Source organism: Anopheles gambiae, assembly GCF_943734735.2.
Source record: "Anopheles gambiae chromosome X unlocalized genomic scaffold, idAnoGambNW_F1_1 X_unloc_25, whole genome shotgun sequence".
In the NCBI taxonomy this organism is placed as follows: domain Eukaryota; kingdom Metazoa; phylum Arthropoda; class Insecta; order Diptera; family Culicidae; genus Anopheles; species Anopheles gambiae.
Genome location: NW_026902632.1, coordinates 1 through 15,000, shown reverse-complemented (window position 1 = coordinate 15,000; position 15,000 = coordinate 1). Strand labels below are relative to the sequence as shown.

The following is a 15,000-nucleotide window of genomic DNA, read 5'->3' as shown; positions in this document are numbered from 1 at the left end:
ATCAAACACCACCAACACGAAACGCATCCAACATACGCTCGAGAGTGTCCACTTTCAACGCCCGAGGACCCGCAGACGGGGACCAAGCACGTCATTATGCACAGCGACCGCCCAGTGCGTCGGATGACCCGGGCACCTTCGCGGACGGCCACTGTAGTTAACTAAATGAGACTTTGGTAATTAGTAGGCACTCAAGAATGTGTGCATCGGTCGGGATTAAACGTCCGATGCGCCATATGCGTTCAACTTATCAATGTTCATGTGTCCTGCAGTTCACATTATGACGCGCATTTAGCTGCGGTCTTCATCGATCCATGAGCCGAGTGATCCCCTGCCTAGGGTTTAAAGAGTGCCTTTCGGCGCCGAGTGGCGTAACCGCGTTCAAAGTTTGGTATGCAACACACTCGACCTGCAACAATGGGTTACTCAAACTTGTACAAGTACAAGTGTTGTCTCTTACGAGACGTCTTGATATGCTCTCTACAAAAGCGTACGCTAATGCAGGTACAAATTAATGTACGTCCCAGATAGTGACGATCTCTGGGAGGAAGAACCGTAAGGAACTCCCCACACATATCAAAACTACGGTTTGGGTGTGCATGTCGGCGCCGAGTGCAAGTTACCGCGTTCAAAGTTTGGTATGCAGCGCACTCGACCTCCAACATAACACTTCAACCTTGTCATTACTCATTCAAAAACCACGTTAATGATCCTTCCGCAGGTTCACCTACGGAAACCTTGTTACGACTTTTACTTCCTCTAAATCATCAAGTTCGGTCAACTTCGGCCGTGCCAACTGCAACTCACGAAGGAATCGCGGAAGGTGTGCCTCCAGAGACCTCACTAAATAATCCATCGGTAGTAGCGACGGGCGGTGTGTACAAAGGGCAGGGACGTAATCAGCGCTAGCTAATGACTAGCACTTACTAGAAATTCCAGGTTCATGGGGACCATTGCAGTCCCCAATCCCTACTAAATGAGCATTTGGGTGATTTCCCGTTCCTCTCGGAATGGGGGCGCCATAAGGCGAGAACACGCTGCTGCTCACATTGTAGCACGCGTGCAGCCCAGAACATCTAAGGGCATCACGGACCTGTTATCGCTCAATCTCATCTTGCTAAACACAAGTTGTCCCGCTAAGCAGGGCAAACTAAGTGACGGGCACCCGTGAGGACACCCGCCACTCCTAACGTCAGGTGCGCCCGGAGGCACACTACTGACAGCGTTCTAGTTAGCTTGACTGAGTCGCGTTCGTTATCGGAATTAACCAGACAAATCATTCCACGAACTAAGAACGGCCATGCACCACTACCCTTAAGTTTGAGAAAGAGCTATCAATCTGTCTTACCTCAATAAGTTCGGACCTGGTAAGTTTTCCCGTGTTGAGTCAAATTAAGCCGCAAGCTCCACTTCTTTTTTTTTTTTTTTTTTTTTTTTAAAATTCTTCAAGAGTTCTTTATTGAGGACCATTGTTTCCCGAAAGAACCCCGCTCCTACCGGCGGGGGGTTACCACTAACGGATTTCCCCCCGCCGGGAATTCCGCCCGTTTGGGCCTTTCTCTTTATTTATTTGAATTCAAAAAACTTTTTTTTTTTTTTTTTCACTATTTTTCCTTTCGTGAAAGGTTTTCGTTGCCGCCTTTTTAACATTAAATATGTTCCGGTAACCGTTGTCCTTGTCCTAATCCTTGCAGGTTTCACCGTATCATCACAGAGCTGCGTCAGTGCGCGGACACGATCGCCGATGTTACGGCAGCTCGCTCGTCATCCGTGAGGCTGCTTCTTCGTTCGGCAAGCTGGGAGCTCGGCAGCTCGTCCCACGGGGGAGGCTGAGCCTCGACCTCCGCTTGCCGTTGCTCCAGCCGCCGCTGCCTCTCTCTCTGCCGCCGGTTAATGCGACGCCGCTCCACTTCCGCTGCAGATGGTGGTAGTCGCCCACGTCGTTGGCGACCCTGCGGAACAGCTCCTAGCACTCCGGCCCGACGCCTTTCCCGGTATTGGAGCTGCATAAAGTTACGCCGCAGTCGCCGCATCTCCATCGTGCGTGGGGAGGGAGGCAATCCCCGGCTGCGCGGGGGGATTGGCGGCTCTGGAGGGCTGACCTCCTCCTCCTCGACCTCCCCTGTCGGCTCCACTACGTCGTCGGCCGCGTCGTCATTGGCCGCTGCGCGTGCCAAGATAGCCGGGACGACCTCGTCCACGCCGAGCCGCTCCTGCCGACGCCGCTGCCGCATCCGCCGGGCGCTGCGGTTGCGCACCTCTCGGCGTCGCATCAGCCGTCTCCGCTCTGCCTCCGCCATGTCCTCGGGCGGGCTGGATGCAGGAACTGGCTGAGCAGCCTCGGCGGCTGCCAAGTTTTGCTGCTCCTCCCGCCAGTCCTCCTGCAGAACGGAGAGGATCTGCCGAGCCGCTTGCTGGATGCGGTCCCACCACTCCGCACTCTCCAACAGGCGGCTGCCGAGGTTGTCCTCGTCGACGCCGTGCAGCAACTCCGCGCGAACATCCGCGAAGCGGGGACACTGGAACAGTACGTGGGCCACCGACTCGACCGACCCTGCGCACCTGGGACAGTCCGGGGATGGAGCGAACCCGAACACGTGCAGGAACTCGTGGACGAAGGCATGTCCACTGAGAACCTGCGAGAGGTAGAAATCTACCTCTCCGTGTTTCCGCCCCGTCCACAGGCGCACGTCTGGCACTTGTCGGTGGGCCCAACGTAAGTAGCGGCTGGTGTTATTCGCCGCCTCGTCGTCCCACTGTTGCTGCCACAGCTGCAGCGATGACTCCTTTTCCTCCTGGCGAATCGCCTCTCGACTGCTGTCCGGGCTTAACTGCAGTCGGTTGTAGCAGCGGGCGTCTTCCTTCACCAGGAGGTGGTATGGCAGTTCTCCGGCTAAAACCACCGCTACCTCGCAGCTCGTGGAGTGGAAGGCGCTCGTGATGCCCTGGGCCAGGGGGCGCTGCACGCGATCCAATATCCGCCTGCACCACTGTAGGTCCGAGGCTTCCGCCCAGACGGGTGCGCCATAGCGGATAATGGACGCGGCCACTGCGGCGAGCAGCTTCCGCTTGCTCACTTGGGGGCCGCTGTGGTTGCGCATGACGACACGCAATGCTCGCACCACACGGAGGGCCTTGTCCGCGACCATCTCGACGTGTGGGCGCCACGACAGGTGGTCGTGTAGCATGACCCCCAAGTAGCGGATCGACCGCTTCGAGCGCACTTCCACTCCACAGATGTTCACAGGGATGTTTTTGTATCCGCTTCGCTTGCTCGACACCATCAGCAGCTCCGTCTTCTCCGGCGCCAGGGAGAGTTTGTGCCGCACCATCCAGCTGTTGACCGCTGCCACCGCTTCCTCCGCAATCGCTGCTGCGTGTTCAGGAGTTGTCCCCGCTGCCAGGATCGCAAGATCATCGGCGAATCCCACGATGGAGGCGCCCTCAGGGAGCTCTACGGCTAGCACACCGTCGTACATTATGTTCCACAGTGTGGGGCCCAATATGGACCCCTGTGGAACACCTGCCGATACTCGGCGGGTAACCGGCCCGTCCGCCGTGTCGTACGTAAGCTCCCTGTCGGCGAAGTAGTCCTGCAGTATGCGGCACAACTGCACGGGGACTCCCTTCGCCTGGAGCGCCTCGGCGATGCTCTGCCAGCTAGCCGTGTTGAACGCGTTACGGACGTCCAGGGCCACAACCATGAGGCAGCGCCGGTCACGGTTGTTTGTCCTTCCAAAGGACTTCGCCCTTCGTCCCGCGTCCACGACCTGCTGGATGGCCTGCAGAGTCGATCGCCCTCGCCGGAATCCGAACTGCTGCTCAGACAGTTGCGGACTCTCTGGATCCTCGATGTATTCGTTGAGCCGGTTCAACAGCAGCCGCTCCAAAGCCTTGCCCGTATTATCGAGCAAGCAAATCGGGCGGAAGGACGACGGCTCGCCCGGTGATTTGCCTGGCTTTGGCAGGAGCACCAGTCGCTGCTTTTTCCACGGCTGCGGAAAGCAGGACGTGTCCAGGCACTCCTGAAACACCCGGCGGAAGGGCTCCGGTTGCTGCCTGAGAGCAACCGTAAGGGCGGCGTTCGGTACTCCATCAAGCCCAGGAGCCTTCCGCGGGTGCATACTGGCTGCTATATTCTCCAGCTCGGTCAGGCCGATCGATCGGAGCGGCGCCATGTTGCCAACTCGGAGATCGGGCCACTCTACCGGCGGATGAACCGGGAACAAGGCGTCGACAATTCGCCGCAGTTCTGCTGGATCGCGTTCCGGGGCTGAGCGGGCCGCCTGGAACCAGTGGAAGACCTTCCGGAAAAAGTTTCCGGTTTCATCCTCCCTGATCGACAGCAAGAACCGGTCGAACGCCTCGTTCTTGCTCACACGAATAGCCTTCCGAAGGCTCTCCCTGGCAGCTGCGAGTTCCGTTTGGAGCGGTTCGTTGGGCGGAATGGTCCTCATCGCCATTTGCTCCTTTCTGGAGAGTTCTTCGATCATCGTCTGGATCGCCGGAGTCCACCAGTAAGCTGGCCGACCTGTGTGGTCCTGCGCTGGGAAGACCCGCGACATCGTCTCGTCGCAGACGCTGGTCAGCGACTCGACCAAGCTTTCGACGCTGTTAGCTTGACGGGCGAACCCAGTCATGGCCAGCGCTTTCCCGAAAAGCTGGGAGTCAAACTGACTGGTCTTCCAGCGCGTACCGGCATTGCTTACGCGGGCCGGGCGCTGTCCACGCCGTGCTGCCCGATCCCTCGATGATGGTGGACTCGCGCCAACCTCGTACCGGACGTAACGGTGATCACTGAGCGTTACCACGTCGGGAACGCGCCAGCCTCGGGTGCTGTCCTCGCGCGGGTCGAGACGGCTGATCACACTACTGGCGAACGTAACGTCCGGTCGGCTGGGCGGAAACCGAGTTGTGTCCGCTCGGTTCCCCTTGAACGTTGGCAGACAGTCTGCCTTGTTCAGTAGCACCAGCCCGAGGTTGTCCGCCAACTGGAGAAGCTCCAAGCCCTTCGGGCAAGTCCTGCTGCTTCCCCAGTCCAGGTGCATGGCGTTGAAATCGCCGGCCAGGAGAACCCGGCTGCACCCGCGGACGATCAGGTCGATCTTTTCCATAATGCTCCGGAACTCTGGGACTCCTGTCTGCGGCGACACATAGCAGCTCACCACAGCGATTCCACCGACGTCGGCCGCAACCACACCGAGGGTCTGACGGTGCCTGATACGCTGTATCGGCAGCCGGTTGCCGTTGACGACGATGGCAACCGTCTTACTCTCGTCCGTTACCCAATTGCCGTTATTGCGCGGTACGCAATAGGGCTCGGACAAGAGCAGAACGTCAAGACCCTCGGTGGTCAACACATGCAACGCCAGGTCCTGGGCGTTCTCGCAATGGTTGGCGTTGAACTGCAGGACGTTCAACATTGTGGTTGCGGGCCTGGGCACATGGGGGCGGCGATGCGATGTGGGCCGCCACAAACGATGCACTTCGGATCGAAGGTGCATGATGCCGCGCGATGATCCGTGGCTCCGCAGCGCAGGCATAGGCCGGAACGATCCACGCCGGCGCAGTCTGCAGTGGTGTGTCCACGCTCCAAGCAGCGGAAACAGCGAACCGCGCTTCGCTGCTGTTTTGGCGCGCTGCGCACCAGGCACGCCGAGTATCCAACAAGGATACGTTTGTCCGCCAGAAGGTCAGCGTCCCTCCGTGGAAGTCGGACACGGGCACGCTGCGTCCCATCACGACGCTCCCACAAGGACGTGGTTGCTGCAACTACTGTGCGTTCCAGCGCCCGCTGCAGACCGCGTTCCACATCCTCTTTTGTGGCCAACATGTCGATGCCGGTAATCATCACCTCGGCCATCTCCGTGATGATCCGGCCAGTGGCCAAATCACCGACCTCCTCCTGGATGCGCTGCAGCAGCACAGCGGCGTCTGCATCCTGTTTAAGCGAGAGACGAAGGAAGTCGCGTGACGTGCGGTAGCCCTGCTTGACTCCCTTGTTCTCGTCGGCCAGTCGCGGATTTAGCCGTATCTTCTCAAACAGCGCCTTGTACGAGCATCCCTCGGCCGGCTCAAAGATGAGCTGGTCCTGCCGAGGGCGTGCTGGACGCTGGCGCTCCTGGCGCAACTGCTCACTGCGCTGCGCCTGTACAGCAGTTGGCCGCTGCTGGTGTTGTTGCTGCTGCTGTTGTTGCTGCCGACGCTGTTGCTGCTGCTGCGTGCCGGCGACCGCCTGTCGCTGTGGTTGCCGCTGCTGCTGCTGTTGTTGTTGCTGCTGCTGGTGTTCCTGCTGCTGCTGCTGCTGGGGGGGCTGGCGGGGTTTCCCCTTAGCCATGCCACGATATTTGCGGCGGACGACCTCAGCGAAGCTGGGCTGCTCCACTTGCCGAATGCCTTCTCCTGTTGGCGCCTGGGGGGCCGGGAGCGTTACCGCCGCTGTCCCTGACGGACCGGGTTGTGCTTGCGGCTGTTGCCCGCGTTGCCAGCAGAGCTCCTGGCGCAGTTGCTTCCCCATATCACGGATCTCTGCCAGCAGAGCATCCCGCTCCTTCTTAGCTTCCGCTTCGGCGGAAAGCCTGGCCTGCTGTGCCTCCGCCAGCTGCTTCTGCAGTCCCTCTACAATGGCCTGAAGACTTGTCACCGTCTTCATGAGTTCCGCCTTCTCTGCCTTCTCCGCCTGCAACATCAGGTGCAGACGAACCTCATTTTCCTCGTTCGAACGTGCAGCAAGGGGTGTACGTCCAGTGTCAATTTTGGCTGACACTGCGGTTTTCTTCTGAACCGCACCCATGCCGCAATCGACGGATGGCTGCCGAGGCCTCAAACTGCGATTTGGGAGTTCCATCTTCGAGGTAAACTCCCTTGTGGGTCAAGACAATCCTGGGGATCGATATGACCCCGTGGGGTCGAGATGACCCCAGAGGTGCTGCGTCGCCCAGCTGCTGTGATTCTGGCCCCTGGAGGAGACGGGGGGAAGGGGGGAGGGGGAAAAATAATTTTCCCGTGTTTTTTAAGTCGCTCTACACCCCTCCACAGCTTCCCCGAATTTTTCAAATTATTTGAGCGAATTCGAAAAATTCGAGCAGTTTTCGAGTTGCACCAACTGGTCGAATCGAGCAGATTCGAGCTCCCGAGGGCACTACCCACCTTCCCAGAATTTTCCGCACACTTTTTTAAAAAATCGGGCAGTTTTCAAGCAGTAACGGTAAGTTCAAATTTTTGTCCCCTGGGAACTGCTCGCCGAAAAATTTTTGTCGCCTGGGTATTGCTTGTCACTCAGGTGTCACCACAAACTGTCAAAAATTTTTTTCACGATTTTCACTATTTTTTTGATTGGATCGTATTGTTCGCATCGAAACAAACCCAACGGTGAAAACCGCACACAAATCCGACCAAAACTCGCGAAGTTATTAGCGATTTTCTATTAAACTCCTTTTCCCGGAGACACGTGCTCCGGCGGTAGCACCCCCGACACTTTTTTACCACGTTGTTTTTCGGCGATTTACGTCCGTTTTTCGTCCGGTTTTTTGCAAACACTCGATCACGGGCACGAACACTACCGTTTCCGGCCACTTCCGGCGCTCGTGGACCGGAATTTTATACGCACTCGCGACACACATATACTGTTGTTGTTGTTGTTGTTGTAATTCCTTACGCAAATTTTCCGCACCTTATTTTTCGCGAATTTTCGCCGGCAAACACTGTTTCTCGGCTAAAAATTGTTAAACACCACCTGATTTATGGATTTCACCGCAAACCGTATTGAAAAAGACCAATTTATCACGTTTTTTGAGCGAAAATAGTTCCCCATGCAAAATGTATGGGGGAATGTTTATCATATTTTTTCCGCGTTTTTGCGCCGATTTTCATGCGGTTTTCGTTCGTTGCACTTAAATTCACTCTTATGAACGAATTATCCACCAATTTGGGTCCCTCCAGGCAATTTTTGCACAAAAATTTCTATCTTCACCGCGGAGCAAAACACACCGTGACCGTACTGGGTGACTGCTCGAATGTCACTGCAAGCTCCACTTCTTGTGGTGCCCTTCCGTCAATTCCTTTAAGTTTCAACTTTGCAACCATACTTCCCCCGGAACCCGATTTTGGTTTCCCGGAAGCTACTGAGAGCACCGAAGGTAGGTAGCGTCTCCCAATTGCTAATTGGCATCGTTTACGGTTAGAACTAGGGCGGTATCTAATCGCCTTCGATCCTCTAACTTTCGTTCTTGATTAATGAAAGCATCCTTGGCAAACGCTTTCGCTTTTGTGGGTCCTACGACGGTCTACGAATTTCACCTCTCGCGCCGTAATACCAATGCCCCCGACTACTTCTGTTAATCATTACCTCTTGGTCTATTACAAACCAACGAAACCACTCAGACCGAGGTCATGTTCCATTATTCCATGCAAAATTATTCTCGGCCAACGCCGGCCCCGGAGGACCGGACGCTTTGAACTAGCCTGCTTTGAGCACTCTAATTTGTTCAAGGTAAACGAGAGTTCCCGGGCACCATGAAGCTGGGTCGAACAAGACCTTGACCGACGAGGTCGCGGCGACAAGTCCTGACCCGTCACGGAGTAGAACGCCCAGGTACACCATTGTGAGTCGCAGCCGCGAGCGCGTACACGGACGGTCCCAACCGAGAGGCCGGGCGCCCGCGACGGACGCGAGTCTGGACGGGGTATCAACTTCGAACGTTTTAACCGCAACAACTTTAATATACGCTAGTGGAGCTGGAATTACCGCGGCTGCTGGCACCAGACTTGCCCTCCACTTGATCCTTGCAAAAGGATTTATGCTCAACTCATTCCAATTATGGACCATCGTTAGAGAGGTCCATATTGTTATTTCTCGTCACTACCTCCCCGTGCCGGGATTGGGTAATTTACGCGCCTGCTGCCTTCCTTGGATGTGGTAGCCATTTCTCAGGCTCCCTCTCCGGAATCGAACCCTGATTCCCCGTTACCCGTCGCAACCATGGTAGTCCTCTACACTACCATCAATAGTTGATAGGGCAGACATTTGAAAGATCTGTCGTCAGTCGCAAGCGACCGTACGATCGGCATCCTTATCCAGATTTCAACTCAAAGCGCCCGGAGGCGATTGGTTTAACTAATAAGTGCACCAGTTCCGCCGACCCGGAGGCCAACAGTCCCGGCATAATGCATGTATTAGCTCTGGCTTTTCCACAGTTATCCAAGTAACTGTTTGGATGAGGATCTTGTAAATTATAGCTGTTATACTGAGCCTTATGCGGTTTCACTTTCTAGGAAGCTTGTACTTAGACATGCATGGCTTAACCTTTGAGACGAGCGTATATCACTGGTAGGATCAACCAGAATTCGAGTCAATTGCTTGAACACGAACTACACTCTTGATCACGCGAGGCGCAAGTCCCCCGTGACCACCGAGATTTGTTCTGTGACGCCAGAGCGTCCGTTGGCGCCACTCGATAGACTGCACAAGCAGGCAACGTCGGATGCATTGCACACGGCTAGCGGATCTCTCTGCACTGCGTCGGGTGTCCCAACGTATGTCTGGAGACATTGCTATGCCGGTACGGCACTCTGCGCACTCTTTCTTGTCCTCTTCGAGTGACGGGCCTCTAAGCGGGGTTGTATGCCGGTACGACACATCGACTGGTACATTGCACGCACTAACGATCTCTCTGCACTGCATGGAACTCATGCATAACCACCGTGACGGGAGACTTTGCTAGTACGCACGATACTCTGCGCATGTGTACATGCTTTACAACCCAGCCAACTTGAGCACCTAGGGGAAGTTGTGATGCCATCTGAACACCCACCGACTGATGCATTGAACGGCTAAAGTTGACCTTCAATCCGAACTGGCACTCTGCGGCGTGGAGGCAGTTGCGCGACCACTCCTATCCCAAACCAACAAAGCAAGGTGTATCCTACGTGCTCGGTACAAGCACTCCACGACGGGACACATTGAACGGTTCAGCGATCTCTCTGCACTAGTGGAAGAACTCCAACGTGATACGGGAGACTTTGCTACAGCGGCTTCTCTGCACTTCTGGGCTACCACCTTGTGACGGGAGACATTGCTAGCGGTCACTCTGCACTAGTGATGGTACACCACCGTGATACGGGAGACATTGCTAACGGCCACTCTGCACAGGTGCCAATACCACCTTGTGACGGGAAACATTGCTAGGAACCGATCGGCATCTCTGCGCGATTACTTGACGCACACCCAACTAAGTCAACTGTTGGACTTTTTCGTAATCACGGCGGGACACATTGAACGAGCTCTAACGGATCTCTGCACGCATGGAACATGGTGGCGGGAATCATTGCTAGAACCGAACGGCGCCTCTGCGCGATGTACAAACAAGCTCAACAGGAACCTCGTATCGGCTGCCGAGCCGGAGCCCGAACAACTTGGACTTTCACCTCTAATTTATATCAACTCACCACTCCCCGAGGGATCCGCAGAATTGCTTCTGGGTCCCGTATCGTTATTTGCGATTCGTGTTTGCATTACACTACATTGAACTATTCCAACTTGTTTATCCGCATGGCGAACATTTGCTGCATTGAACATTTAAGTTCCACTTCGCTCTCCCCTACGTGGGTCTGAGCTTCGCTCTCAGGGAAAAAATATGCCACATTTGGTAGGGAAACCCGGTTTCATCACGCTATGTGCCCTGCACCACCAGCTTAGCGTGAATGCTTCGAGTTTCCCTAAGAAGTTCGATTGGTCTTGCAGAGTTTAAAGACAACGAAGCTTAGTTTCAAGCAATGATTTAATATACGCGTATTAAAAACCCTTAACTGTTACAACTTTTATGCTTGAAACCATCGCAACGAAGTCTTTGGGTCCGTAGACCCGTGATGTACTGCTCCAGGAAACGTTTTGAAAGAGTGGAAACTCAAAATCATAGGTTAAGATCATCGGCAGAACTCACCAGACACCACTTTTGCTTCATAAGTTCGGCCTATAGTCATATGACGATTTTCATCGGGGAGGGGACGTATGACCCAAACGGGGGCTTATATGACCCACGGACACTGCAAACCATGCTCCTACGACTAAATAGAGGTTAAAACTACGATTTGGTGAAATCTTCATTTTTGACCTCGAAGCAAGGTACCTTCCCTATAGTAGGCAATGAGTAAATGATCATAATCCCAGGAGGGCAAAAAATGGGAACCCGAGAGGAAAGCGCTGTTGGCGCGCCTAAGCTAGTGGCCCGTAGAGTAAAAAGGGTACCCCCAACAAAGTTGTCGTTTGACGTTCTGGTTGCACTTTTTATCATCTAAAATCAGTTTTCTACACGTTTTGAGGGGTTTAAGCAAAAAAAAAAAATTTCGACTACTCGAGCTCTCTGGCCCGTTCGGTGCACATTTTTGAAAAAAGCTAGGGAGCTGCCCCTAGGTTCGGGGTGTCACAAAATGTTGAAAAGTGGTCGAAAAACCACTATCCAGAATCGGATGTAGAATCATTAGACGAACTTAAAATTGTTCTACGACACCCATCTGCGACGTTTAGTATTCGAGTTATGGCCCGTACCAGGTCTGACCGAGCAATTTTTGTTCCGCGCACTTTGTGCACCGTACACGTTGATGTTTGTATGAAAAAGTACCCTACCTAGGGACGCGTATAGCAAATTTGTACCCCCGGGCATGTTGTCGATTGACATTCTGGTTGCACTTTTCATCATCTAGGGTGCGTTCCTGACACGTTTTGAGGGGTTTTAGCAAAAAAAAAAAATTTCGACTACTCGAGCTCTCTGGCCCGTTCGGTGCACATTTTTGAAAAAAGCTAGGGAGCTGCCCCTAGGTTCGGGGTGTCACAAAATGTTGAAAAGTGGTCGAAAAACCACTATCCAGAATCGGATGTAGAATCATTAGACGAACTTAAAATTGTTCTACGACACCCATCTGCGACGTTTAGTATTCGAGATATATAACACTTTGTAGGTCTGACCGAGCAATTTTTGTTCCGCGCACTTTGTGCACCGTACACTTTGATGTTTGTATGAAAAAGTACCCTACCTAGGGACGCGTAGAGCAAATTTGTACCCCCGGGCATGTTGTCGATTGACATTCTGGTTGCACTTTTCATCATCTAGGGTGCGTTCCTGACACGTTTTGAGGGGTTTTAGCAAAAAAAAAATTTTCGACTACTCGAGCTCTCTGGCCCGTTCGGTGCACATTTTTGAAAAAAGCTAGGGAGCTGCCCCTAGGTTCGGGGTGTCACAAAATGTTGAAAAGTGGTCGAAAAACCACTATCCAGAATCGGATGTAGAATCATTAGACGAACTTAAAATTGTTCTACGACACCCATCTGCGACGTTTAGTATTCGAGATATAGCACTTTGTAGGTCTGACCGAGCAATTTTGTACTAAAATGTATGGTGAACATGTAATTCATTAAATAACATTGACTTGCATCGTGCCCTACTTCATCGGCACAGCTGTTATTGACTATCTTTAGTGGAAATGGATTGAGTTTGACCATTTTAAGCCCATTTCCTATGCCGTGCACCAACATTGTGTACCGATCAGGGAAAGTACGCTACGTACGCGTTCATGGATGTCGATGTTGGTACAAGTTGCCGGTCGGGATAGCCGTGCACCAAAACTGTGTACCGATCAGGGAAAGTACAAGACGGAGGGTGCAGCTCGAGCGTACGCGTTCATAGATGTCCATGTTGGTACACTTGCACCAAAATTGTGTACCAATCAGGGAAAGTACAACACGGAGGGCGCAGCCCGGGCGTACGCGATCATGGATGTCCATGTTGATACAATCTACGTGTACGTTCTTAGTTTTTGTATCAAAAGTTGCAATTAAGTGCTTGTATGCTTAAAATGCTTATCTCAACCGGTCACCTTTTGGCCTGTCCTTTTATAACAGAAACCTAGAAAGATACTCGATATTTTTGTGTTTTTCCATTAGCCCGGGACGACGAAATGAGCTATGTGCACATCGTGCAGAAAACTGTCTTCGCCACGCATGTTTTTGTCTATCCACTCATATAATCACCCACATTTGTGTTCAACACGGACGGCGCAGCCCGAGCGAACGCGTTAATGTTTATGTTTGTACACACTGCTTGTACGATTCTAGGATTTGGTAATTGCGTCACAGTGCCCGACCGTCGCGGACACCATTCTTGGACAGAAGTCCTAGTACGTAGAGTACTTTCCCTAGGTATGTGCTCGTTCGTGACTATCGTTGCGTGCTTACGGACACGCTTGGGTATGTTTACCATACAAGGTTTACTAGGGAAACCTGGGAAGGACGCTTGCCCTCCCGTCGCGGACACCATTCTTGGAAAGAAGTCCTAGTACGTAGCGTTCCTTATTTTACTTGATCAGTTTGTAATGCATTCGCTTTGTTCCATCGACTTCTGCTACTGCTCACTAAGGGGTGTTCGTTTGCGATGTGTACGATAAGCAACTGTCTATCCTAACCAGCAGTTAATCAACACTTTTCACCCAAGTCATAGGAACATAGAGTACTTTTCCTAATCGGTACACAATTTTGGTGCACCTCTAACCTGGCCGGCACTTTATCGTTACGTTTTGTGCATAACCTAGGGACGTGGTGTAAGTTTCATGATTTTTTTGTTTGATTCGGTTTATTATGATTGAAAACTACGCTACGTCCCAGAAATTTGAACTCGACTACTTCATCCATGTGGCGCCAAAAGCTACTGGGCAACGCCTAGCTAATGCCCCATTTGTACTTCAATTTGCATAATCAATTTTGAAAAATACGCTAAGTCCCAGAAATCTGAACTCGAATACTTTTGCCACGTGGCGCAAAAAAGCTACTGAGAAACGCCTAGCCTTTTACCCATTTATAATTTAGTTTTCGTTATTAGTTTTGAACAATACGCAAAGTTCCAAGAATCTGAACTCGAATACTTTTTACATGTGCCGCCAAAAGCTACTGAGCAACGCCTAGGTTGATACATTTTTGGTACATGGAGTGTATGCATGCAGGATTACTGCCGTGCTGGACCGGAAAATCGAACTTGCTACTAGAACATAAAGTAATTCCCCTAGATAGGTGCTTTTGCATACCTCTGATCGACGACCATGCAACGTGCGACACGCGTAGCTAGGCTTGCCCAAACAAATTTCCTAGGATAGCACCAAATTGCACACCTTCAGGGGTATATTTTGGTACCGTGTACCGTGCATGGTACAAGTATCAGCAGCTCGTGCAATTTATTTTGCATCGTGTTGCGGTTGCTGGTGCGTCGGGATAGGAGTATTTCGAGACTTTCGCCAAGCGTTGGTGCCATTTGGGGGATAATTAATGTTCTAGCCACAATAAACGTGCCACATAATGCCAATAAGGAAAAAGCCGTTTTCTAGGGACTTCCAGTCAAAATGTTTGCCATCAGCGCTTTCCTGTCGAGTTCAGGATCTGGGACTTAGCGTTTTTTTTTCACGATCCAATCCAACGACCAGATCGTGAATAAACAATACATACAACAGTGCATCCCTTTAAAGTAGGAAAAAGCCGAATTCTAGGGAGCTCCAGTCCAAAAGGTTGTCATCAGCGCTCTCCTCTCGAGTTCAAGATTTGGGACTTAGCGTTTTTTTCGCGATCCAGCCAAAAGACCAGATCGGGAAATAAACAATTAATATAACTGTACTAGTACATCCCTTCAACTGAAGCAAGTGCACCATACATGACCCGTACGCCAATCATCCATGCACATGACACGTCAACTAAGTCAACACATGATACAACTTGGACAACTGACGGGTAAGTAGGTCATCTCGTACACGACGACACATCGACCAAACCAGGTCAACACGTCACATGCACAAGACATCCTACTACCAAGGCCGGCCACCTCGACACACGACGTGTTAACCGAACATGGTCAACAACACCATCATGTGCAAGGCAACCGGCCCAAACGGATTAACTTATACAACTTGTAACGAGCAGGTGTGTAAGCTTACTGGTTTGGTCGGCACGTTTCTCACATCAAGACA

The 15,000-nt window shown here is 52.4% G+C and overlaps 1 non-coding gene across 1 annotated transcript; it reads right to left on the bottom strand.

Annotated features, from left to right (window-relative positions):
• Positions 1-185: 185 nt before the first annotated feature.
• Positions 186-343, bottom strand: LOC133394622 (5.8S ribosomal RNA). Its single transcript, XR_009766843.1, has one exon. It is a non-coding gene; the product is annotated as a 5.8S ribosomal RNA (ribosomal RNA).
• Between the last annotated feature and the right edge of the window lie 14,657 nt (positions 344-15,000).